Raw genomic sequence first — 26264 nt, 5'->3', positions numbered from 1 at the left:
GTAGTAGGGACGTGAATGTTTAATGGACGGTGTGGTAGAGAGTGTCTGGATGATGCTCAGTACTATGTGAGGTACTGTAGTAGGGACATGAACGTGAAAGGGATGGTGTGGAAGAGAGTGTCCGGATGATGCTCAGTACTATGTGAGGTACTGTAGTAGGGACGTGAATCTGAAAGGGACGGTGTGGCAGAGAGTGTCTGCATGATGCTCGGTACTATGTGAGGTACTGTAGTAGGGACATGAATGTGAAAGGGACGGTGTGGAAGACAGTGTCTGGATGATGCTCGGTACTATGTGAGGTACTGTAGTGGGGACCTGTATGTGAAAGGGACGGTGTGGAAGAGAGAGTCTGGATGATGCTCAGTACTTTGTGAGGTACTGTAGTAGGGACGTGAATGTGAAAGGGACGGTGTGGAAGAGAGTGTCTGGATGATGCTCAGTACTATGTGAGGTACTGTAGTAGGGACGTGACTGTGAAAGGGATGGTGTGGAAGAGTGTCTGGATGATGCTCGGTACTATGTGAGGTACTGTAGTAGGGACGTGACTGTGAAAGGGATGGTGTGGAAGAGTGTCTGGATGATGCTCGGTACTATGTGAGGTACTGTAGTAGGGACGTGAATGTGAAAGGAACGGTGTGGAAGAGAGTGTCTGGATGATGCTTAGTACTTTGTGAGGTACTGTAGTAGGGACGTGAATGTGAAAGGGACGGTGTGGAAGAGAGTGTCTGGATGATGCTCAGTACTATGTGAGGTACTGTAGTAGGGAGGTGAATGTGGAATGGACGGTGTGGAAGAGAGTGTCTGGATGATGCTCAGTACTATGTGAGGTACTGTAGTAGGGACGTGAATGTGAAAGGGACGGTGCGGAAGAGAGTGTCTGGATAATGCTCGGTACTATGTGAGGTACTGTAGTAGGGCCGTGAATGTGAAAGGGACGGTGTGGAAGAGAGTGTCTGGATGATGCTCAGTACTATGTGAGGTACTGTAGTAGGGACGTGAATGTTTAATGGACGGTGTGGTAGAGAGTGTCTGGATGGTGCTCAGTACTACGTGAGGTACTGTAGTAGGGACGTGAATGTGAAAGGGACGGTGTGGAAGAGAGTGTCTGGATGATGCTCAGTACTACGTGAGGTACTGTAGTAGGGACGTGAATGTGAAAGGGATGGTGTGGAAGAGAGTGTCTAGATGATGCTCAGTGCTTTGTGAGGTACTGTGGTTGGGACGTGAATGTGAAAGGGACGGTGTGGAAGAGAATGTCTGGATGATGCTCACTACTCCGTGAGGTACTGTAGTAGGGACGTGAATGTGAAAGGGACAGTGTGGAAGAGAGTGTGTGGATGATGCTCAGTACTATGTGAGGTACTGTAGTAGGGACGTTACTGTGGAATGGACGGTGTGGAAGAGAGTGTCTGGTTGATGCTCAGTACTATGTGAGATAGTAGGGACGTGAATCTGAAAGGGACGGTGTGGAAGAGAGGGTCTGGATGATGCTCAGTACTACTTGAGGGACTGTAGTAGGGACGTGAATGTGAAAGGGACGGTGTGGAAGAGAATGTCTGGATGATGCTCAGTACTATGTCAGGTACTGTAGTAGGGACATGAATGTGAAAGGGATGGTGTGGAAGAGAGTGTCCGGATGATGCTCAGTACTATGTGAGGTACTGTAGTAGGGACGTGAATGTGAAAGGGATGGTGCGGAAGAGAGAGTCTGGATGATGCTCAGTACTATGTGACGTGCTCTAGTAGGGACGTGAATGTGAAAGGGATGGTGTGGAAGAGAGTGTCTGGATGATGCTCAGTACTGTGTGAGGTACTGTAGTAGGGATGTGAATGTAAAAAGGATGGTGTGGAAGAGAGTGTCTGGATGATGCTCAGTACTATGTGAGGTACTGTAGTAGGGACGTGAATCTGAAAGGGACGGTGTGGAAGAGAGTGTCTGCATGATGCTCGGTACTATGTGAGGTACTGTAGTAGGGACATGAATGTGAAAAGGACTGTGTGGAAGACAGTGTCTGGATGATGCTCGGTACTACTTGAGGTACTGTAGTGGGGACGTGAATGTGAGTGGGACTGTGTGGAAGAGAGTGTCTGGATGATGCTCAGTACTATGTGAGGTACTGTAGTAGGGACGTGAATGTGAAAGGGACGGTGTGGAAGAGAGTGTCTGGATGGTGCTCAGTACTACGTGAGGTACTGTAGTAGGGATGTGAATGTGAAAGGGACGGTGTGGAAGAGAGTGTCTGGATGATGCTCAGTACTATGTGAGGTACTGTAGTAGGGAGGTGAATGTGGAATGGACGGTGTGGAAGACAGTGTCTGGATGATGCTCAGTACTATGTGAGGTACTGTAGTAGGGACGTGAATGTGAAAGGGACGGTGCGGAAGAGAGTGTCTGGATGATGCTCGGTACTATCTGAGGTACTGTAGTAGGGCCGTGAATGTGAAAGGGACGGTGTGGAAGAGAGTGTCTGGATGATGCTCAGTACTATGTGACGTACTGTAGTAGGGACGTGAATGTTTAATGGACGGTGTGGCAGAGAGTGTCTGGATGATGCTCAGTACTATGTGAGGTACTGTAGTAGGGACATGAACGTGAAAGGGATGGTGTGGAAGAGAGTGTCCGGATGATGCTCAGTACTATGTGAGGTACTGTAGTAGGGACGTGAATCTGAAAGGGACGGTGTGGCAGAGAGTGTCTGCATGATGCTCGGTACTATGTGAGGTACTGTAGTAGGGACATGAATGTGAAAGGGACGGTGTGGAAGACAGTGTCTGGATGATGCTCGGTACTATGTGAGGTACTGTAGTGGGGACCTGTATGTGAAAGGGACGGTGTGGAAGAGAGAGTCTGGATGATGCTCAGTACTTTGTGAGGTACTGTAGTAGGGACGTGAATGTGAAAGGGACGGTGTGGAAGAGAGTGTCTGGATGATGCTCAGTACTATGTGAGGTACTGTAGTAGGGACGTGACTGTGAAAGGGATGGTGTGGAAGAGTGTCTGGATGATGCTCGGTACTATGTGAGGTACTGTAGTAGGGACGTGACTGTGAAAGGGATGGTGTGGAAGAGTGTCTGGATGATGCTCGGTACTATGTGAGGTACTGTAGTAGGGACGTGAATGTGAAAGGAACGGTGTGGAAGAGAGTGTCTGGATGATGCTTAGTACTTTGTGAGGTACTGTAGTAGGGACGTGAATGTGAAAGGGACGGTGTGGAAGAGAGTGTCTGGATGATGCTCAGTACTATGTGAGGTACTGTAGTAGGGAGGTGAATGTGGAATGGACGGTGTGGAAGAGAGTGTCTGGATGATGCTCAGTACTATGTGAGGTACTGTAGTAGGGACGTGAATGTGAAAGGGACGGTGCGGAAGAGAGTGTCTGGATAATGCTCGGTACTATGTGAGGTACTGTAGTAGGGCCGTGAATGTGAAAGGGACGGTGTGGAAGAGAGTGTCTGGATGATGCTCAGTACTATGTGAGGTACTGTAGTAGGGACGTGAATGTTTAATGGACGGTGTGGTAGAGAGTGTCTGGATGGTGCTCAGTACTACGTGAGGTACTGTAGTAGGGACGTGAATGTGAAAGGGACGGTGTGGAAGAGAGTGTCTGGATGATTCTCAGTACTACGTGAGGTACTGTAGTAGGGACGTGAATGTGAAAGGGATGGTGTGGAAGAGAGTGTCTAGATGATGCTCAGTGCTTTGTGAGGTACTGTGGTTGGGACGTGAATGTGAAAGGGACGGTGTGGAAGAGAATGTCTGGATGATGCTCACTACTCCGTGAGGTACTGTAGTAGGGACGTGAATGTGAAAGGGACAGTGTGGAAGAGAGTGTGTGGATGATGCTCAGTACTATGTGAGGTACTGTAGTAGGGACGTTACTGTGGAATGGACGGTGTGGAAGAGAGTGTCTGGTTGATGCTCAGTACTATGTGAGATAGTAGGGACGTGAATCTGAAAGGGACGGTGTGGAAGAGAGGGTCTGGATGATGCTCAGTACTACTTGAGGGACTGTAGTAGGGACGTGAATGTGAAAGGGACGGTGTGGAAGAGAATGTCTGGATGATGCTCAGTACTTTGTTAGGTACTGTAGTAGGGACATGAATGTGAAAGGGATGGTGTGGAAGAGAGTGTCTGCATGATGCTCGGTACTATGTGAGGTACTGTAGTAGGGACATGAATGTGAAAAGGACTGTGTGGAAGACAGTGTCTGGATGATGCTCGGTACTACTTGAGGTACTGTAGTGGGGACGTGAATGTGAGTGGGACTGTGTGGAAGAGAGTGTCTGGATGATGCTCAGTACTATGTGAGGTACTGTAGTAGGGACGTGAATGTGAAAGGGACGGTGTGGAAGAGAGTGTCTGGATGGTGCTCAGTACTACGTGAGGTACTGTAGTAGGGATGTGAATGTGAAAGGGACGGTGTGGAAGAGAGTGTCTGGATGATGCTCAGTACTATGTGAGGTACTGTAGTAGGGAGGTGAATGTGGAATGGACGGTGTGGAAGACAGTGTCTGGATGATGCTCAGTACTATGTGAGGTACTGTAGTAGGGACGTGAATGTGAAAGGGACGGTGCGGAAGAGAGTGTCTGGATGATGCTCGGTACTATCTGAGGTACTGTAGTAGGGCCGTGAATGTGAAAGGGACGGTGTGGAAGAGAGTGTCTGGATGATGCTCAGTACTATGTGACGTACTGTAGTAGGGACGTGAATGTTTAATGGACGGTGTGGTAGAGAGTGTCTGGATGATGCTCAGTACTATGTGAGGTACTGTAGTAGGGACATGAACGTGAAAGGGATGGTGTGGAAGAGAGTGTCCGGATGATGCTCAGTACTATGTGAGGTACTGTAGTAGGGACGTGAATCTGAAAGGGACGGTGTGGCAGAGAGTGTCTGCATGATGCTCGGTACTATGTGAGGTACTGTAGTAGGGACATGAATGTGAAAGGGACGGTGTGGAAGACAGTGTCTGGATGATGCTCGGTACTATGTGAGGTACTGTAGTGGGGACCTGTATGTGAAAGGGACGGTGTGGAAGAGAGAGTCTGGATGATGCTCAGTACTTTGTGAGGTACTGTAGTAGGGACGTGAATGTGAAAGGGACGGTGTGGAAGAGAGTGTCTGGATGATGCTCAGTACTATGTGAGGTACTGTAGTAGGGACGTGACTGTGAAAGGGATGGTGTGGAAGAGTGTCTGGATGATGCTCGGTACTATGTGAGGTACTGTAGTAGGGACGTGACTGTGAAAGGGATGGTGTGGAAGAGTGTCTGGATGATGTTCGGTACTATGTGAGGTACTGTAGTAGGGACGTGAATGTGAAAGGAACGGTGTGGAAGAGAGTGTCTGGATGATGCTTAGTACTTTGTGAGGTACTGTAGTAGGGACGTGAATGTGAAAGGGACGGTGTGGAAGAGAGTGTCTGGATGATGCTCAGTACTATGTGAGGTACTGTAGTAGGGAGGTGAATGTGGAATGGACGGTGTGGAAGAGAGTGTCTGGATGATGCTCAGTACTATGTGAGGTACTGTAGTAGGGACGTGAATGTGAAAGGGACGGTGCGGAAGAGAGTGTCTGGATGATGCTCGGTACTATGTGAGGTACTGTAGTAGGGCCGTGAATGTGAAAGGGACGGTGTGGAAGAGAGTGTCTGGATGATGCTCAGTACTATGTGAGGTACTGTAGTAGGGACGTGAATGTTTAATGGACGGTGTGGTAGAGAGTGTCTGGATGGTGCTCAGTACTACGTGAGGTACTGTAGTAGGGACGTGAATGTGAAAGGGATGGTGTGGAAGAGAGTGTCTGGATGATGCTCAGTACTACGTGAGGTACTGTAGTAGGGAGGTGACTGTGAAAGGGACGGTGTGGAAGAGAGTGTCTGGATGATGCTCAGTACTCTATGAGGTACTGTAGTAGGGACGTGAATGTGAAAGTGATGTTGTGGAAGAGAGTGTCTGGATGAAGCTCAGTACTATCTGAGGTACTGTAGTAGGGACGTGAATGTGAAAGGGACGGTGTGGAAGAGAGTGTCTGGATGATGCTCAGTACTATGTGAGGTACTGTAGTAGGGACGTGAATGTGAAAGGGATGGTGTGGAAGAGAGTGTCTGGATGATGCTCAGTAGTATGTGAGGTACTGTAGTAGGGAGGTGACTGTGAAAGGGACGGTGTGGAAGAGAGTGTCTGGATGATGCTCAGTACTATGTGAGGTACTGTAATAGGGAGGTGACTGTGGAATGGACGGTGTGGAAGAGAGTGTCTGGATGATGCTCAGTAGTATGTGAGGTACTGTAGTAGGGAGGTGACTGTGGAATGGACGGTGTGGAAGAGAGTGTCTGGATGATGCTCGGTACTATGTGAGGTACTGTAGTAGGGACGTGAATGTGAAAGGGACGGTGTGGAAGAGAGTGTCTGGATGGTGCTCAGTACAATGTGAGGTAGTAGGGACGTGAATGAGAAAGGGACGGTGTGGAAGAGAGTGTCTGGATGATGCTCAGTACTATGTGAGGTACTGTAGTAGGGAGGTGACTGTGGAATGGACGGTGTGGAAGAGAGTGTCTGGATGGTGCTCAGTAGTATGTGAGGTACTGTAGTAGGGACGTGAACGTGAAAGCGACGGTGTGGAAGAGAGTGTCTGGATGATGCTCAGTACAATGTGAGGTAGTAGGGACGTGAATGAGAAAGGGACGGTGTGGAAGAGAGTGTCTGGATGATGCTCAGTACTATGTGAGGTACTGTAGTAGGGAGGTGACTGTGGAATGGACGGTGTGGAAGAGAGTGTCTGGATGATGCTCGGTACTATGTGAGGTACTGTAGTAGGGAGGTGACTGTGGAATGGACGGTGTGGAAGAGAGTGTCTGGATGGTGCTCAGTACTATGTGAGGTACTGTAGTAGGGAGGTGACTGTGGAATGGACGGTGTGGAAGAGAGTGTCTGGATGATGCTCGGTACTATGTGAGGTACTGTAGTAGGGACGTGAATGTGAAAGGGACGGTGTGGAAGAGAGTGTCTGGATGATGCTCAGTACTATGTGAGGTACTGTAGTAGGGAGGTGACTGTGGAATGGACGGTGTGGAAGAGAGTGTCTGGATGGTGCTCAGTACTATGTGAGGTACTGTAGTAGGGAGGTGACTGTGGAATGGACGGTGTGGAAGAGAGTGTCTGGATGGTGCTCAGTACTATGTGAGGTACTGTAGTAGGGAGGTGACTGTGGAATGGACGGTGTGGAAGAGAGTGTCTGGATGATGCTCAGTACTATGTGAGGTACTGTAGTAGGGAGGTGACTGTGGAATGGACGGTGTGGAAGAGAGTGTCTGGATGGTGCTCAGTACTATGTGAGGTACTGTAGTAGGGAGGTGACTGTGGAATGGACGGTGTGGAAGAGAGTGTCTGGATGATGCTCGGTTGGTGGCGGTAATGTACTTTACCGCTAAGCACTTGGAGAAGCCACAAGGGCGCTTGCTCTAATGGGCGGCTCGGGGATCGGGAAGAGTGGGGTCGATACCCAGGACAAGGGTGAGGAAGGCAAGAGGGCCGAGACTTGCCCCAGTGTCCCTGCAGCTCGATACGCAGAGATTCTCACTCTCCCGGCTTTGTTCTGCCGCCGTCGCCATGGAAACGTCTCCCAGGCCCGGCCAGTGCTGCGCATGCGCGCTCATCCCTTCGCGTCTGGGGGATCTTGTGTTTCACACCGTTCCTTTCCCTTTCTTCCCGAGGGTCTTCACCAGAACTGGAAATGTCTCCCTTTACTCATGCAGCAGCAAGAGGTATCCGCAAGCAAAGGAGGCACTGTACACCAATTCAAAGTTATCAGAATAATTTTATTAGAGAACAAAATATTTTATTAATTTTATTAGAGTACAAATTAGAGAACAATTTTATTAGAGAAACAAACAAAATAAAATAAATTTTATTAGAGAACAAAATAGTTAATTGTTAAATTAACTAACAAAAATAGTTAATGAAATGGTAATTAAAAGACAGTAGTATTTATCAACAAAATGTACTGCCGGTGTATCCGACAGCTTTCCCTTTCCCTGGCTCCCCCCTCTCCCCTTCTCCAGCACTAGATCAGCCTAAGGGAAGATACGCACTTCAACAACGAAATGACGCTAATATTTTCCCATGGGACAGTACCAGGCGGCACCGGCACCGGCAGAATCATCTTCGCTTGCCACTAGCACCAACTTCTTAAAATATTACTGTGGACTGGCCCCCTTGTACATACTCAAAACATTCCTACTTTGCAGATTAAACACCATTTTGTCTTACAAACTTCCATTTTGTGTTACACATCTTAGCATGCATCAAGGAAGACCCAAAACTCAAATCCACCGCTGTGAAAGATCTTAAAATAGCTACATCTGCAGTGTCAGAATGATGACTGTCACAGAAGTGAAACAGTAACACAGGTTCTTCTCATTTCTCGCTGCTTTTAAACTGTTGACATTTGTTACAGACAGAGAAAATCAGCTGGTCGAGCAGAGTTTCCTTCCATCGATAAACTGTCGAAATTTCGGGCCAAGACCCTTCATCAGGACTGGGAGGTCTGAGCTGGAAACTTACAGAGTTAATTTCCCTTTGCCTAACCTGTAGTGTTCCTGCACCACTTTGTATGTATTGTTCCAGATTTCCAGCATCTTTGAAAATCAATTTATAGAGAACAGCTCTTCATGTGTGAAATACCTTTTGCTTATTCGTTCTCATAACTTAGCTTCCACATCTCCTCACAACATTGGAGGCTATTCACTCCATCCAGTCCATCCGTTGCTTTTCACCATCTCATATTCACAGCAACCTTCTTTTGTCACTGTCCATCAGGTCGGGCAGAATCTATGGAGGGACACAAACAGTTCATGTTTCGAACCAAGGTCCTTCGTCAGGACTTCATCTATATCTGCTGCCAGACATGCTGAGCTCCACCAGCATTTTGTGTTGCTAAAAACACAGTTTTATTTGGTACAACACACAGGAAGCTGAAGGGACCTGTCACTCAGGCAGCATCTGGCAGGGAAATGGATCACTGACATTTCCATTTCGAGAGCCCTCATCACCACTCAAAATGTTAACTCGTCCATTTCCTTCCATAGATAGAGCCCGACCTAGTGAGTTCCTTCGTCTTGTATTTTTGTTGTTCCAGGTTACAACATCTGCAGCCTCGTGTCTCTGCATTCATCAATCTAATGAAATGATCCAAATGACTTAAATGGAGAATTATCCTAATGTTTGAGATTTCTATAGAAAGTGATATGATCAATGATGGAAACCCAGGTTTGGAAGAGACAGGCAAAGAGAACTGAAGGAGTGAATTCCAGAACTTGGCGCTGGCTGCCAAGACTTGAGAAGCACAGGAAGCCGCATCAGAAATAGGAACAGAAGTAGGCCACAGGGCTACATGCATCTGCACTTTCTTTCACCATTGCAGGGAATGACACCAAATTAGGGAATCCAAGGCCTGGGTTGTACTTTTTATTGCTGCAAACATTAAAGTTGTCTTTATATTAGGCAACTTTAAGCTGAAACCAATGCAGCCAAGAAAGTGTCCTATCAGTGTTGAAGGAGCCAGGAGCACAATAGAATTAATGAAAACTATAGATAAACAAAACTGACAAACAACCAATGTGCAAAAGAAGATAAATCAATGAATAATAATAAAAATTTAAACAAATAAATAACATTAAGAACACCAGTTGAAGAGCTCTTGAAAGTGAGTCAATAGGTTGTGGAATCTGTTCAGAGCTGAGGTGAGTAAAGTTATCCACACTGGTTCAGGAGCCTGATGGCTGAAGGGTGATAACTGTGCCTGACATGGTGGTGTTGGACTCCAGCCTCAATTACCTCATGCCAGGTATGGAGGGGCCACTGCATAGAGTTAGAAAAAGCTGCAGAGCGTTGTATCATGGGCACGAGCCTCCCCAGCAGATGATTGTTCAGAAAGGTGGCAACCCTCAAGGATGACCCCCACCACCCAGGACACACCTTCTTCTCATCACCATGAGGACCCACCCTCTTCTGATCACCATGAGGACACACCCTCTTCTCATCACCATGAGGACCCCACCACCCAGGACACACCCTCTTCTCATCACCATGAGGACCCCACCACCCAGGACACACCCTCTTCTCATCACCATGAGGACACACCCTCTTCCCATCAGCATCAGGGAGGAGGTAGAGCAGCCTAAAGGCATACACTCAACATTTTAGGGACAGCTTCCTCCCCTCTATCATTGGATTTCTGAATGTTGCATGAACACTTTCTCACCATTTTTGCAATATATACAAAACAGTATTTCTTATGGTAATACACAGTATACTTTACATATTTTGGCGCGTTAGCCAAGTGGTTAAGGCGTTCGTCTAGTGATCTGAAGGTTGCTAGTTCGAGCCTTGGCTGAGGCAGCGTGTTGTGTCCTTGAGCAAGGCACTTAACCACACATTGCTCTGCGACGACACCGATGCCAAGCTGTATGGGTCCTAATGCCCCTCCCTTGGACAACATCTGTGGCGTGGAGAGGGGAGACTTGCAGCATGGGCAACTGCCAGTCTTCCATACAACCTTGCCCAGTCCTGCGCCCTGGAAATCTTCTAAGGCGCAAAGCCATGGTCTCATGAGACTAACGGATGCCTATTTTGCATATTGCATTGTACTGCTGCCAAGCAATGAATTTCATGACCCATGTACTGATAATAAACCTGATTCTAATTCTGATTCCATTTAGAACTGCAATCTGGAGAAATTTCTGATCAGGATGAAACCCCATTTGCATTGCATTGCCCAGCTTTCCAGCTGATCTAGCAAGCTGCATCTTAAGACAGTCACCCTCGCTATCCACAGCAACACCCGACTTTTACTACACAAGAAGGTTTGAACCCTGTATCCAATACCAATTTAACCTCTGCTGGATGACTGGAGTTTCAAGACCCAACTCCGGTAACGAGCAGAAAAATCAAAGCTAATGGTCCAGAGTGCTAAGAGGTTCCCACACCATCAGGGTTGACGTCTTTCATGCGAGTCTCTTAGATGAGCCAGTTCAGGTGGACAGAGGCTTGGGAATTTATTTCAGCGTTCTGAAATAACTGAATATATAAGAGACATTGCAGCGAATGGAAAAGTTGAGATCTTTTCCGGACAAAGCAGGCAACGGTGAAATCTCATGGAAGCATTAAGTACCATTCTCTGTTAAGACAGGGTTAATTCAGAAGAATATTTTCTGAAACAGCCAAGATTTGATTTGATAAACAATCAAAGCTGATGTCCTTGTACAAGAAATGCAGTTGGTTAAATTAAAGTGTTTATTCACTAGAAGCTGAAATGAACACACACAAAATCACCAGCACTCCAGAAACCACTGCGGTGTCTGGAGACTGGAGCCCAGTGTACATGAAATGGAATAGAATTGGCTTATTGTCACCTGAACCAAGATACAGGCCTGCCTTGCATACTACCCTACAGATCATAAGGTACCCATGCAAGGCTTACTGAGAAAGTAAGGAGGCATGGGATCCAAGGGGACCTTGCTTTGTGGATCCAGAACTGGTTTGCCACAGAATACAAAGAGTGGTTGCAGACGGGTCATATTCTGCATGGAGGTTGGTGATCAGTGGTGTGCCTCAGGGATCTGTTCTGTGACCCTTACTCTTCAGGATTTTTATAAATGACCTGGATGAGGAAGTGGAGGGATGGGTTAGCAAATTTGCTGATGACACAAAGGTTGGGGGTGTTGTGGATAGTGTGGAGGGCTGTCAGAGGTTATAGCGGGACATCAATAGGATGCAAAACTGGGCTGAGAAATGGCAGATGGAGTTCAACCCAGATAAAGTGAGGTGGTTTATTTTGGTAGGTCAAATAAGATGGCAGAATATAGCACTGATGGTAAGACTCTTGGCAGTGTGGAGGATCAGAGGGATCTTGGGGTCCGAGTCCATAGGACACTCAAAGCTGCTATGCAGGTTGACTCTGTGGTTAAGAAGGCATATGGTGCATTGGCCTTCATCAACCGTGGGATTGAGTTCAAGAGCCGAGAGGTAACGTTACAACTGTATAGGACCCTGGTCAGACCCCACTTGGAGTACTGCGCTCAGTTCTGGTCGCCTCACTACAGGAAGGATGTGGAAACCATAGAAAGGGTGCAGAGGAGACTTACAAGGATGTTGTCTGGATTGGGGAGCATGCCTTATGAGAATAGGTTGAGTGAACTTAGCCTTTTCTCCTCGGAGCGTCGGAGGATGAGAGGTGACCTGATAGAGGTGAATAAGATGATGAGAGGTATTGATCGTGTGGATAGTCAGAGGCTTTTTCCCAGGACTGAAATGGTTAACACGAGAGGGCACGGTTGTAAGGTGCTTGGAAGTAGGTACAGAGGCGATATCAGGGGCAAGTTTTTTTTAAATGCAGAGTGGTTAGTGTGTGGAATGGTCTACTGGCGATGGTGGTGGAGGTGGATACGATATGGTCTTTTAAAAGTCTCTTGGATAGGCACATGGAGCTTAGAAAAACAGACGGCTATGGGTAACCCAAGGTAATTTCTAAAGTACGTACATGTTTGGCAGAGCATTGTGCTGTAGGTTTTCTATGTTCTATGTAGACCAACTCATTACACAGTGCATTGAGATAGAACCAGGTCAATCAATAACAGTAAAGAACAAAGTGCAACAGCTACAAAGAAAATGGAGAATCATAATGAGATAGATTGTGATGTCAAGTGCCCATCTTATCTCAATCTTTTAAACCGGTGAATATCGGCTTAATCATCAATATCTCTCATGCCATCTCAGGAATTGGAAGCTGTGCTGCACAATCTCTTTACAACTTCGTCAAGAGGCTAAAGATATTCAGTGTGTCCCTGTTGACACACGCCAATTTTGATAAACGCTCCAACATTACATCCAATGTATCACGGCTAGATGTGAAATTGCAGAATTGTGAGCACAGCTCAGCACATCACAGAAACCAGCCTCCCCTCCATGGGCTCTGTCTACATGTCTTACTGCCTCAATAAAGCAGCCAGCCTAATCAAAGACCCCACCTACCCAGGACATTCTCCCACCCTCCCACTGGGCAGAAGATACAAAATCCTGAAAGCATCAGGCTCAAGGGCAGGTTCTACACCCAAACGTTATCATACTCCTGAACAGATCTCTTGTACAAAGTGAACTCTACAACTCAGAATCTACCCTGTGTTGGCCTTGCACCTTATTCATATTAGCTTATTGGTATTGGTTGATCATTGTCGCACGTACCAGGACACAATGGAAGCAATGTCTTGAAAACTGTTCTTACAGATCATTACACTGTGCATTGAAGTTGTCATGGTCCGGTCCGTGAAGGCCATATTCCGGTTCACGGTCTGGTCCATCGACCCTTGCTCCAGGTTTTCCTGTCTACCCTGTTTCTGTTCCTGTTGAGCTAATTGAGGCAACTGATGCTCGTTGGGGCTGGCTGCATAAATACCTCCAAAGACCAGGGCGTGGCTGCTGGATTGTTCTTGTCATTACTCCTTGTATCCCTTCCTCTGCCTTCTGTTTCCTCGCCTGAAGCCTTGCCTTGTCTTGCCGGTAACTCTCGCCTCGCCTTGTTTTACCAGAAGCCCTGCCTTGTCTTGCCGGTAACTCTCGCCTCACCTGAAGTTCTCGTCTTGCCTTGTCTTGCTGTCTGGTCGTGGAGCCACCCTGTACCTAGCTCTTTTCCTGTCCCTTGCCTCCGTCCAGGTAAGCCAGGCCGTCTTGCCGTTACCTGGGGTTGGTTCTGTCCCTTCCTGTCCCTTGCCTCTGTCGGGTGGTGATCCGCGCCCTGCCCAGGAGGAGCCTGCCAAGCCTCGCCTCATCTCTTGCCTAGCCTTGAGCCTGAAGACTCCAGACTCTAGCCTCTTGCCAAGCCAAGCCAAGTCTCTAGCCTCTAGCTTCAAGCCTGTAGATTTCAGCCTCGTCCTTGCCTAGTTTTGTGGTCCAAGCCAGAGGCAAGACCTAGGTACCGGGTCCGAGCCAGAGACTGGACGAGTCCAAGCCCGGGCTCCCAGCTCTCTTGTTCAGTCCTGTTCCAGGTTCCTGGTTTTCCTGCCCATGTCCTTGCCATGGCCCTGTATCCTTGTCCTGTCCCTAGTACTTCAGTGTCTGTGTCTTGCACTTGGGTCCGTTCCCAGCCACCCCGCCTTATGACAGAAGTAGAACAAGGTAAAACTAAGAATGCAGAATAACATGTAAGCGATATAGAGAAAGTGCAATGCAGGTAAACAAAGTATAAAATATTGTCCAGCTGCACTTCTGTAACTGTAACACTTTATTTTGCCCTTTACACAGACTACATCACAATATGGCCTTTGGCCCACAATGTTGCGCTGACCCTTTAACCAACTCTAACTCTTCCCTCCTACACAGCCCTCCAATGTTCTCAATGCATCTAGCTCTACCAGCCCCCTGGCAGCGTGTTCCACATACCCACCACTCACAAACTTACCTCTGATATCCCCCCACCAATCACCTTAAAAGCCTGCTCCCTGATATTCACCATTTCCACCCTGCAAAAAAGCCTGTGGCTAGCCACAAAATCTATACTTTTTATTGTCTTGTACACCTCTATCAAGGTGCCTCTCACAGTCCTTCGCTCCAAAGAGGGAAAATCCTCCCGGGAGGGGGGAGAAGATGGCGGTGCGATGACAGCAGTGATGAATATCTGTTATCTGTCAAGTAGGGGACCGTGCACAATTCTGATTTGATGGAGACGGGCCTGAGAGTACGGAGGAACATCTCGAAAACTTCTGAAATGCCCGCTTCGCTGCCGCTGCTACTGTGTGGTAACCGGAATCTCCAGAGCAGAAGGCCCCGAAATCCTCGGCTTTGCGTGTTTCAGCGGCTGGGGAGAGGTCGCAGGCACTCGGCAGAGGATGGCGCTCGGGAGGCTGTATCGGAGAGGCTGCTCGGAAGCTCAGAGTTTTCAGACAGATGGACTCAGTGTTGGCTGCTTCCAAGGCATCGGCAAGTTGACGGTGCCTGGAGGTTTATGGCAGGGAGTTTCTCCCTTTTGCCGCCTGCTATCGTGAACTCGGAGTCGATCGACTCGGGACTTTGAGACTTTTTTTTACTGTGCCTATGGTCTGTTCTTTATCAAATTATGGTATTGCTTTGCACTGCTGTAACTATATGTTCTAATTATGTGGTTCTGTCAGTCTTTGGTCTGTCTTGTTTTCTGTGATATCACTCCGGAGAAACATTGTATCATTTCTTAATGCAGGTATGCATTTCTAAATGACAGTAAAAGAGGACTGGGTGTTCTCATAATCTAAAAAAAAACCCTACCTTGAGAAAACCTATCCTCACGAGACATGCTCTCCAATCCAAATTACAAACAAGAGAAAATCGGCAGATGCTGGAAATCCAAGCAATACACATAACATGCTGGAAGAACTCAGCAGGCCAGGCAGCATTTATGGAAAAGAGTAGAGTCAACATTTCATGCCGAGATCCTTCAGCAGGGCGGGAGACAAAAAAAAAATGAGTAAGAGTAAGAAGGTGGGGGGAGAGGGGAGGATGAAACAATGTGATCGGTGAAACCGGGAGAGGGGAGGGGTAACTAGTGAAAGAGTCACAGGGCTGGAGAAGGGGAATTTGATACGAGAGGACAGAAGGTCATGGAAGAAAGAAAAAAGGGGAAGGAGCACAAGAGGCAGGCGATGGGCAGGCAAGGAGATAAGGTGAGAGGGAAAAGGGGATGGGGAATGCTGAAGGGGGGGGGACTGCATTATCAGAAGTTCGAGAATTCGATGTTCAATCCATCAGGCTGAAGGCTACCCAGCTAGAATACAAAGTGTCACCTCAATCGCGACAGTAGAGGAGGCCATGGAGTAATATGTTGGAATGGGAGTGGGAAGTGGAATTAAAATGGGTGGCCACTGGCAGATCCTGCTTTTTCAGGCCATTTTAATTCTACTTTCCATTCTGGTGTGTATACATGGCTTCCTCTACTGTCACGATGAGGCCACACTCAGGGTGGAGGAGCAACACCTTATATTCTGTCTGGGTAGCCTCCATTATCGAACATCCAGTAATGCCCCTCCCCCTTCACCATTCCTTTTCTCCCTCACCTTATCTCCTTGCCTGTCCATCACCTCCCTCTGGTGCTCTTCCCCCTTCCCTTTCTTCCATGGCCTTCTGTCCTCTCCTATCAGATTCCCCCTTCTCCAGCCCTGTATCTTTTTCATCAATCAACTTCCCAGCTCTTTACTTCACCCCTCCCCCTCCCAGTTTCACCCATCACCTTGTGTTTCTCCCTCCCTCCCCCTGACCACCTTTTCTTCCGTCCTGCTGAGTTCCTCCAGCATTTTGTGTGTGTTACTTGGGTTTACAGCATCTGCAGATTTTCTCTTGTTTGTGCCAGTAAAGAAGCTTAATCTGACTCTAACTGTTGCTGAACTGACAAGGCAAGTCAGCTGGTCTCACCCCATCAGAAATATTCCCTTTGTTGCCTGCATCCACCATTAGCTTTCCTACTGCTCTCTCGTCTCTCGTTCCCCGTTCTGATGAAGAGTTTTGGACCTGAATCATTCACTCTTTCTCTTTTAACAGACACAACTTGGCCTACTAAGTGCTTCCAGTATTCGTAGATAGATTCTACAGATGCTGGGCATCTGAAGCAATACACAAAAACTTCTGGAAGAACTCAGCAACTTAGGCAGTGTGTGTGGAGGGCAATAAACAGTTGAAATTTCGGGCTGAGACCCTCCAACAGGATGGAAAGGAAGGAGGCCGAAGCCAAAGGAAGGAGGTGGGGGGAGAGGAAGTACAACTTCTAAGGCAAGGTGAAACCAGACAGAGGAGATGGGCAAGAGGAAAAGAGAGATGAGAATGTAACCAGAATGGGAAATGAAATTTTAAAAAAGGGAAGGGAGAGATCAGGAGTGTGCTTTGTGTGGCTCAAATACTGATCCCCATGGCAACCCGCTTGGTACTGTCTGACACTGACTTGTTTATTCTGTTTCTCCTGTATGTCAATCAATTCTGTTCATTCCAAAAATATTTCCTCTACTGTATGTTTTACTTCTGCACACTAACCTCTTATGTGTACCTTTATCAAAACCTACCCAAAGTCCATATAGAGTACATCACACCCACCAGTTCTACACCTGGGGGCAAAAATCAAAAAAGGGTAATGAATAAAAGACTGAAGGTGTTACATTTGAATGCACGCAGTATACTGAATAAGGAACACTGATGTTCTAGTACAGTTAGAGATTGGCAGGTATGATATTCTGGGCATCACTCAGTCATGGCTGAAAGAAGATCATAGTTGGAGGCTTAACATTCAAAGATACACCTTGTATAGAAAGGACAGGCAGGTAGGCAGGGGTGGGGTTGCTCTGTTAGTTAAAAATGAAATCAAATACTTAGAAAGAGGTGACATATAATCAGGTGGTGTAGAATCCTTGAGGGAAGAGTTAAGAAACTGCAAGGGTAAAAATACCCTGATGGAAGGTATAATCAGGCCTCCAGACAGTAGCTAGGGTGTGGGATATAAATTTCAACTGGAAATAAAAATGGCATGCAATTAGGGTAATGTTACAATAGTTATGGGAGATTTCAATATTGTAGGCAGCTTGGGAAAAGCGGGTTGGTGCTGGATCCCAAGAAAGGGAATTTGTAGAACGCCTACAAAGTGGCTTTTTAGAGAAGCTTATACTTGACCCACTAGGGGAAAGGCAATTCTGGATTGGGTGCTGTGTAATGAACCAGATTTTATTAGGGAGCTTAAGGCAAAGAAACCCTTAGGAGACCATATTCATAATATGATAGAATTCACGTTGCAGTGTGAGAGGGAGAAGACAAAGTCAAACGAATCAGAATTACAGCGGAGTAAAGGGAATTACAGAGGCATGTGAGAGGAGCTGGTCAAAATTGATTGAAAGGGGTCACTACCAGGGATGATGGCAGAACAGCAATGTTAGAGTTTCTGTGGGTAATTCAGAAGGCGCAGGATGCCGGAGCTGAAGTAGTATCCTAAAGGCAGGATGAAGCAACCATTGCTGACAAGGGAAGTCAAAGACAGCACAAAGGCAAAAGAGAGCGCATATAATAAAGCAAATATTAATGGGAAGTTAGAGGATTGGGAAGCTTTTAAAAAACAAAACACAGGAAGAGAAAAGATGAAATATGAAAGTAAGCCAGCCAAAAATATCAGCAGTTTTTACCACAGGCTTTTTCAGATATATAAAGAATAAAAGAGAGGCAAGAGTGGATATCAGACTGCTGGTAAATGACACTGGAGAGGTAGTAATGGTGGATGAACTTAATAGCACTCTGCATCAGTCTTTTCTAGTGGAAGGCACTAGGAGAATGCCAGAAATTTGAGTGTCAAAGGACAGAAGTGAGTGTAGCTGTTATTAGTAAGGAGAAGGCTCTTAGGAATATGAAAGGTCTGAAGGTAGGCGACTCACCTTCTACACCCCAAGCTTCTGAAAGAGGCAGCTGAGGAGACTGTGGAGGCATTAGTAATGATCTTTCAAGAATCACTAGATTTCGGAATGGTTATGGGGGACTGTAAAATTGGAAATGTCACTCCACTCTTGAAGACAGGAGGGAAGCAGAGGAAAGGAAACTATAGTCCAGCTACACTTCAGTGGTTGGGAAGATGTGGCAGTCCATTATTAAGGATGAGGATTCAGGGTACTCGGAAGTGAAGTGCATGATAAAGTAGGCCAAGGCCAGCATGGTTTCTCTAAGGGGAGACTCTTACCGGGCAAATCTGTTGGAATTCTTTGAAGACATCAACAGACTGGGAGAATTGGCAAAGAGACAGATGGATATAGAGAAGAAAAGTGTACGTCCTGCACTTTGGTAGTAGGAGTAAAAGTGTGAACTATTTTCTTAAATGGGAAGAAAATTCAAAAAAAAAAAAAATCAGAGGTGCAAAGGGACTTGGGAGTCCTTGTGCAGGATTATCTAAAGGTTAACTTGTAGGTTGAGTCAGTAGTAAAGGTGGCAAGTCCAATGTTAGCATTCATTTCAAGACCAGTAGAATATAATGGCAAAGATGTGACACTGAGGTTTTATAGGGTATTGGTCAGACTACAGTTGGGGTGTTGTGAGCAGTTTTGGGTCTCTTATCTAAGAGAAGGTGTGCTGTCATTGGAGAGAGTCTAGAGGAGGTTCACAAAAATTATTCCAGCAATGAAGGGGTTAATATGAGGAGTATTTGATGGCAGAGCCTGTACTCGCTGGAGTTTAGAATAATGGAGGGCGGGGGGGGGACCTGATTAAAACCTATTGACTGTTGAAAGGCCCAGACAGAATGATTGGGGAGAGGATGTTTCCTGCAATGGGTGAATCCAGTACCAAAGGGCACAGCCTCAGAATAAAGGGACGTCCATTTAGAACAGAGATGAGAAGGGGTTTCTTACTCAGAGGGTGGTGAATCTGTGGGATTAATTGCATGGACAGCTGTGGAGGCCAAGTCATTGAGTGTATTTAAAGCAGTGTTTGATAGGGTCTTGAGAAGTCAGGCTGTCAAAGGTTACGTGGAGAAGGCAGGAAAATGTGGTTGAGGGGGTAATAAATCAGCCAAGATGGAATAGCAGAGCAGATTTGATGAGCTGTGGCCTAATTCTGCTCCTATGTCTTAAGGTCTATACTGCTGTCAACACGCCATTAATTTTCATTTCCGCTTCAACCTTACACCATAGTACCTACAGTCATCAGCATAATTGCCCAGTAACATGAACTGTTGTGGTGCTCAGTGGATACCTCGAGCTGTAATGCTCACCCGTGTTCGTTGTTTATCTGATGTCATAATGTTATAACAGCAGTTGTTGCTGTTGCTTATGTCATCATTTGTTGTCAGTGCCAGTGTTTTAATGTCCCATCCACACCAGGCACTGCTGTGACAGCTGATTGCTCTCAAAGTATGTATATCTCACCATATACCACCCTGAGATTCATTTTCATACATTTACACAAAAATAAATACAATAATTTATGAAAATTATACATAAAGACTGTCAAACAACTAATGTGCAAAAGCTAATTCATGCAAGTATTAATAAATCCCACTGAGAACACGAGTTGTAGAGTCTTTTGAAAGTGAGTCTGCAGGTTGCAAAATCAGTTCAGTACTGAGGTAAGTGACGTTAGCCATGCTGGTTCAGAAGCCTGATGGGAACCTGGTCACGTGGGACCCAAGACTCCTGCACCTCCTGCCCAAAGGTAGCGGCGAGAAGAGAACAAGGCCTGGATAATGGGGTCATGCCTGCTACTGTCTGGACCTAGGGATACTGACCTGACACAGTGAGGGGGCATTGCTCATCAGTGCCCGTTGTAGTTATAACTCAACTGTTGTTATAAAGTGCAGTTGATGCTACTAGTGTGATGTCACAATCAGAATCAGGTTTAATATCACCAGAGCATGTGAAATTTCATAACGTTGCAGCAGCAGTACAGTGTAATACATGACAATAGCGAGAAAAAATCTGAATTACTGCAAGATATCTATACTATATAGTTAAATTAGTGCAAAAAAAACGAAATAGAACAGTGGTGAGGTTGTGTCCATGCGTTCCATGCCCTTTCAGAAATTGGATGGCAGAGAGGAAACCGTTCTTGAATCATTGAGTGTGTGCCTTCAGGTTTCTGTACCTCCTTTCCGACGGTAACAATGAGAAGAGGGCTTGTCTGGGTGGTGGGAGTCCTTAAATGATGGAAGCTGCCTTTCTGAGGCACCACTCCATACAGATACCCTCAATACTATGGAGGCTAGTACCCATGGTGGAGCTGACTAAGTTTACAACTCTCTGCAACTTTCTTTGATCCCATACGAGATAGTACGAGTAGCTCTGCAGAGTACATCGGTAAAAATTTGCGAGTGTTTTAGGTGACATACCAAATCACCTCAAACTCCTAATGAAATATAGCTGCTGCTGTGCCTTCTTTATAGCTGCATCGACATGTTGGGACCAGGTTAGTTCCTCAGAGATAGTGACACCCCGGAACTTGAAATTGCTCACTCTCCCCACTTCTGATACCTCTATGAAGAGTGGTGTGTGTTCCCTTGGCTTACCCTTCCTGAAGTCCACAAGCAGTTGATTGGTCTTACTGACATTGAGTGCAAGCTTGTTACTATGACAACACTCAACTAGCTGCTATATCTCACTCTTGTATGCTCCCTCGTCACTGTCTAAGCTTCGGCCAACAATGGTTGTATCGCTAGCAAATTTACAGATGGCATTTGAGCTGTGACTAGCCACATAGTCATCGTAGTAGAGGGTAGAGCAGTGGGCTAAACACTCATCCCTGAGGTGCACCAGTGTTGATTGTCAGCGAGGTGGAGATGTTATTTCCAATCTTCACAGATGGTGGATGGACCTCTGGTTAGGAAGTCGAGGATCCAGTTGCAGAGGGAGGTACAGAGGCCCAGGTTCTGGGGCTTTTCAATCAGAATTGTAGGAATGATGGTGTTAAATGCTGAGCTATAGTCAATAAGCAGCATCTTGACATGGGTATTTGCATTGTCCAGGTGACCCAAGGCCGTATGGAGAGACAGTGGGATTACGTCTGCCATAGACAAATTATGGCGATAGGCAAACTGCAGCAAGTTGAGGTCCTTGCTCAGGCCGGAGCTGATTCTAGCCATGACCAACCTCTCAAAGCATTTCATCACCAGTGTGAGTGCCTGCTCTAGACAAAGACACCTCAAGTCAGGGCTGAAGCCAGCAGGGACGTTATTGAGCGTGAGATCTCACCTCACGCTGGAGTTCAGAATCATGGAGGTGTGTAGCACACAACCGGGCCCTTTGGCTCAAGTCATCCATGCTGACAATGATACCTATCCATCCACTCACCCTCATTAGACCCGCAACCCTCTGCTCCTTCCCTGCACACCTGTCTAAATGCCCTTTGAATATTGGCAGATCATTTCATATATCTACCATCCAGTCTGAAAAATTTGTCCCTCAGAATGCCTTTTAAATTTCCCCTTGTCATCTTACCTACGCCCTCTAACTTTAGACTCCCCAACCTGAGGAAAATGACTCGGACCACCCAGGCCCTTTGTAATGTTATAAACATCACAAGTTTCACTGAAACACAATCCAAACTCTTTAAAGTAAAGCTCGTGAATGCAGGAGACATTCTGGTGAATTTCTTCTGCAGTCTTTCTAATGCTACCACATCCTTCCTGGGGTGTAACGACTAGAACCGTGCACAAAACTCTATTTTATAAGATGACATCCCAACTTGCATGGTTAATGCCTCGGCACGTCAAGCACACTGAATGCCTTTTCCAGAAACCTACCCACCTGTGCAGTTATTTTCATGGAGCTATGAACCTGCACTGCAAGGCCCCTCTGTACATCAAGGCTACCCATTTGCTGTACATGATCTGTTAGGTTTTGATGTGCCAAAATGTCCAGGTTAAATCTGCAATGGGATAGTTTGTAGCACATGTTTACATGCCTTTTTCTCCAGAGTTGCCATGGGGATAAATAGTAGACACCATTTGACTGATGGGTGACAGAGCTCATCCAGTCCATGTCCCTGTCAGACACCCGAGGTCAGGCTGATTCCTGACCTCAGGTGCTGTCTCTGTGGAGTTTATATGTTCTCCATGTGACAACTTGAGTTCCTCTGGGTGCATCCATCTCCTAACACAGCCCAAAGGTGTGCGTGCCGGAAGCTTCATTGTAAATTGGCCCGCAGGTATAGGTGGGTAGTAGTATCTGGGAGGAATGAAAGGAAATGGGAGATTAGTGTAAATGGTGATTTGATGGGTGGAAAAGCCTGGTCATTCTATGTAACTATCACTCTGTGCACTGGTTGTCGATTAATTAGACACTGAAAATTGTTCCAGACCAAGTTTATTGCTGTCTTGGGTATATATAGACAGCACAAGAATGCCATTAAAATTAACATTTATGCAATAACAGCACAGTACAAGATGAGACCAAGTCAATTGGTATATTTAAAGTGGAGATTGATAGGTTCTTGATTAGTCATGGCATCGAAGGTTACGTGGAGAAGGCAGAAGAATGAGGTTGAGAGGGATAATAAATCAAACACGATGGAACGGCAGACCAGACTCAGTAGGCTGAATGATCTAATTTTGCTCCTATGTCTTATGGTCAACGGCAGTGAGGTTATAGGGCATTGGTGAGGCCACATCTACAGTACTGTGCCCATACATTCAAAGGAGAAAGGTTATGATTAAGAAAGGTTTACAGGACTAACACCTAGAATGGCAGGTAGCCTTGTGAGGAAAGTTTGGATTGATTAGATTTGGATCTGCTGGCATTTCAGAGTAAGAGGCAACTCAATAGAACCATTCACGATTCGGACAGGCTATGACAAGTGAATGTGGAGAACTTGCTTCTTTCTCTGGGGAAGATCTAGAATTAGGAGATGCACATTTTAATTCCAGTGGAGCAACTTTCCTACAGATATTGGAATTTGAATCAAAGGCAAAATCCACAGAAAAAACTCAGCAAATTAGTTAACAATACCAGCATAGAGAGTTATCGTCACTGGTTGAATGCTTCAGGTTGAAGTGTGCCCATTTCCCTCAATCAGAAAGGTAGGTACATTTCCAGACTACCCCAAAAACCAGTGTTGATCAGAGCACCAGCTTCATCTGCGAATCCTTGGAATTTAGCTCCTTATTGTGCTCATTTCCAACACGAGAAGAATCTGAGAGAGAGACCAGACACAGATGGTAATTCAGCAAAGCCACCGTGCTGGACACAGCACTTTGAATTGGTAGCTGGTCCCTGTAGAGACTTGCCCAAACCCGGCTTGCTCCCTGGCTCCTAGGACAAGACTGATTGTCCTGTGATCGCAGGGTGCTGTGGTTTGAAGGGCCAGGAAGGGCCTATTGTGCGCTGTGTCTCAATTATAACCAAGCCAATTGCATCACGGTTGGTTCTGCTGCCTAACGGGGGAGGAAAAATACAGAGAGATGCAGGGATAGAAGTGAGCAGTCAGGTATTTCTGACCTGCTACCCTCCAGTGCCAGGATTAGAGACGTCTCAGAACAGCCACAGGCCATTCTGAAGGGCAAGGGTGAACTCCCAGTGATTGTGGTGCACATCGATAGTGCCGCTTTCCCAAACCAGCCTGTCAAATGTAACTAACTTGGATACGACATATTGAATGCAGTGCACTGCATTCCACACACCATTAAACAAAGCCCAGCATGTCATTAATGAATCACACATTGTAACACTGAATAATCTTCCCTTTTCCCTATTTACTCAGATTAAAGTCACTCCCACTCTCGGCTGTCACACCAGCTTCTCCCACTCTGACTCCAAGCAACCAGGGCTAAGCAGAAATGAAAATGGGGCTTTCCCATGATATCACAGAGACACTAATAGCAACAAAGCTGTAATCTGTGTTACAGGCGGCCCAGACTCGACCCAAAGTGAATAACTTCACTCACCTCAACTCCGAACTGATTCCACAACCTGACTCACTGTCAAGGATTCTACAACTTGTGTTCTCAGTATTACGTGTTTTTTCAGTTCTTGCGCCGTTTTGTCTTCACCACGTTGATTAACGGCCAGTCTTTGTGCGTAGTTTTTCCACTGATTCTATTGTATGCCTTTATCCTACTGTGAATGCCTGCAAGAAAATGAACCTCAGGGTTGTACATATATGGTGCCATGTACATACTTTGATAATAAATCTACTTTGAACTCTGAAAGCTATATTGTCCTCCTGATAACTTGTTAAACTAGAATATGGAATGCGGGTCTTGAGTCAAATACTTCACTGCAATAACGCAAAGCCTCGGTGAAATTGTACTGAGTGTACAGTTCTGTTCCCTTTCCCTAAAAAAAAATTACTATTGCCTCACAAGTCTGGGTCTCAGAACTCATGTGTTTGCCATTTGAGGGAATATTGAGCAGATTACAAGAATGAGAGGTGATCCCCTGAAAACTTTCAGAACACCAAGGTTTACCATGGCCAAAGAACCAGGAACCAGGTTAACTGTCTCAGATTAAGGGATAGAATGTTTAGAATTCAGAAGACGAGTAATGTCTCAACTCAAAAAGATGAAGAATCTTTGGAATTGTCTATCTCAGAGGAGCGTGATGCCCAAGACATGGAGTTTATCTAGAACAGAAATTGCTATATTTCTGCATAAAAAGCATACGAGATAACAAAGGAAAGCTATAATCTTTAATAATCGTACAACTCATAGGACCAACTGGCTCGCTCATTTTTCAATGATTTGGACAGAAGGATTATTTTGGAATCTTAAATGCACAATTAAGGGTGGCAGGGTTAGATGCAAGGAAGGTATGAAGTGTCTGCAAAGAGAGTGGGTAAAACAATGAATGAGTGGGATAGCCAATCTAATTTTCCTTATGGCAGGACGATTCCCTACATCCGGTCTGCCACTTCCTTAATGAATTTTGTCTGTGTCAATAACATCCCTCTCATTTTGCTAAACTTGAGAAAATTCTTTCCTCAGACAGAAAACGCGCTATGTCTGGAGTAAGTCTAGTGAAGCTTTATTACTTCCCTTTGTGACAAGTGATTCTTTCTTAGGTATGAAGAGCAAACACACAGTATTCTAGGTGAAATCTTACTATGGTGCTATGCAAATACAGTAAGACATTCTTACTCATGTATTCAATTTTATCATAATACACACTAATACACCATTTGCATCACCATGTAGGTGCTTAATACTTGGTGAAAAGTTTTACCTTTACACTTATCAACATACTCAATCTCTCAATATTTAACTGTATTTTTATATTATGTGCATCAATATGAAGAACCACTTTAACTACTATTCCATTTGCCCTGTTCAGGACTTTTCGTACAGCCAGTCTGTAACCTTGGAGCATCTTTACATCCCTCTCGATATAACAAGCCTAGCTCACCTGTCATTCCTCTGAGCTCCAATTATGAGCTTATTTTGTTCTCATTGTTCTTTCCTTTTTTGTAGAAGAAAATAATGTAATTCATAAACAAGAGATTCTGCAGATGCTGGAAATCCAGAGAATCACACACAGAATGCTGGAGGAACTCAGCAGGCCAGGCAGCATCTATGGAGAAGAATAAACAGTTGATATTTTGATGAAAGGTCTCAGCTCAAAATATTGACTGTTTGACTTGCTGAATTCCTCCAGCATTTTATGTTTGTTGTGTGTAATTCATGTTTAATTTATGGTTTTCTTGTGAATACTGCTTATCCGATGCCAAGTAAGCCTTTCATTGAACTTGTTCATACATATTCTTCTGCATATGACATTAACTAGCCCGAACCTGGTTAAATGTATC

General features: G+C 45.9%; 1 long non-coding RNA gene across 2 annotated transcripts; it reads right to left on the bottom strand.

Moving 5' to 3' along the window:
- Window positions 1-20351: 20351 nt before the first annotated feature.
- LOC140192555 (uncharacterized) lies at window positions 20352-26025 on the bottom strand. Of its 2 annotated transcripts, XR_011884329.1 has the most exons (4): window positions 25865-26025; window positions 24409-24590; window positions 23474-23657; window positions 20352-22693 (listed from the first exon to the last, which is right to left on the bottom strand). It is a non-coding gene; the product is annotated as an uncharacterized lncRNA (long non-coding RNA). The 2 variants fall into 2 exon arrangements; XR_011884330.1 differs by lacking the exon at window positions 25865-26025 and having other exon boundaries at window positions 24409-24592.
- Window positions 26026-26264: the final 239 nt, after the last annotated feature.

The sequence above is a fragment of the Mobula birostris genome, unplaced genomic scaffold, assembly GCF_030028105.1.
Source record: "Mobula birostris isolate sMobBir1 unplaced genomic scaffold, sMobBir1.hap1 scaffold_1649, whole genome shotgun sequence".
Lineage (NCBI taxonomy): Eukaryota > Metazoa > Chordata > Chondrichthyes > Myliobatiformes > Myliobatidae > Mobula > Mobula birostris.
This window is presented reverse-complemented; position numbering and strand designations above follow the sequence as displayed.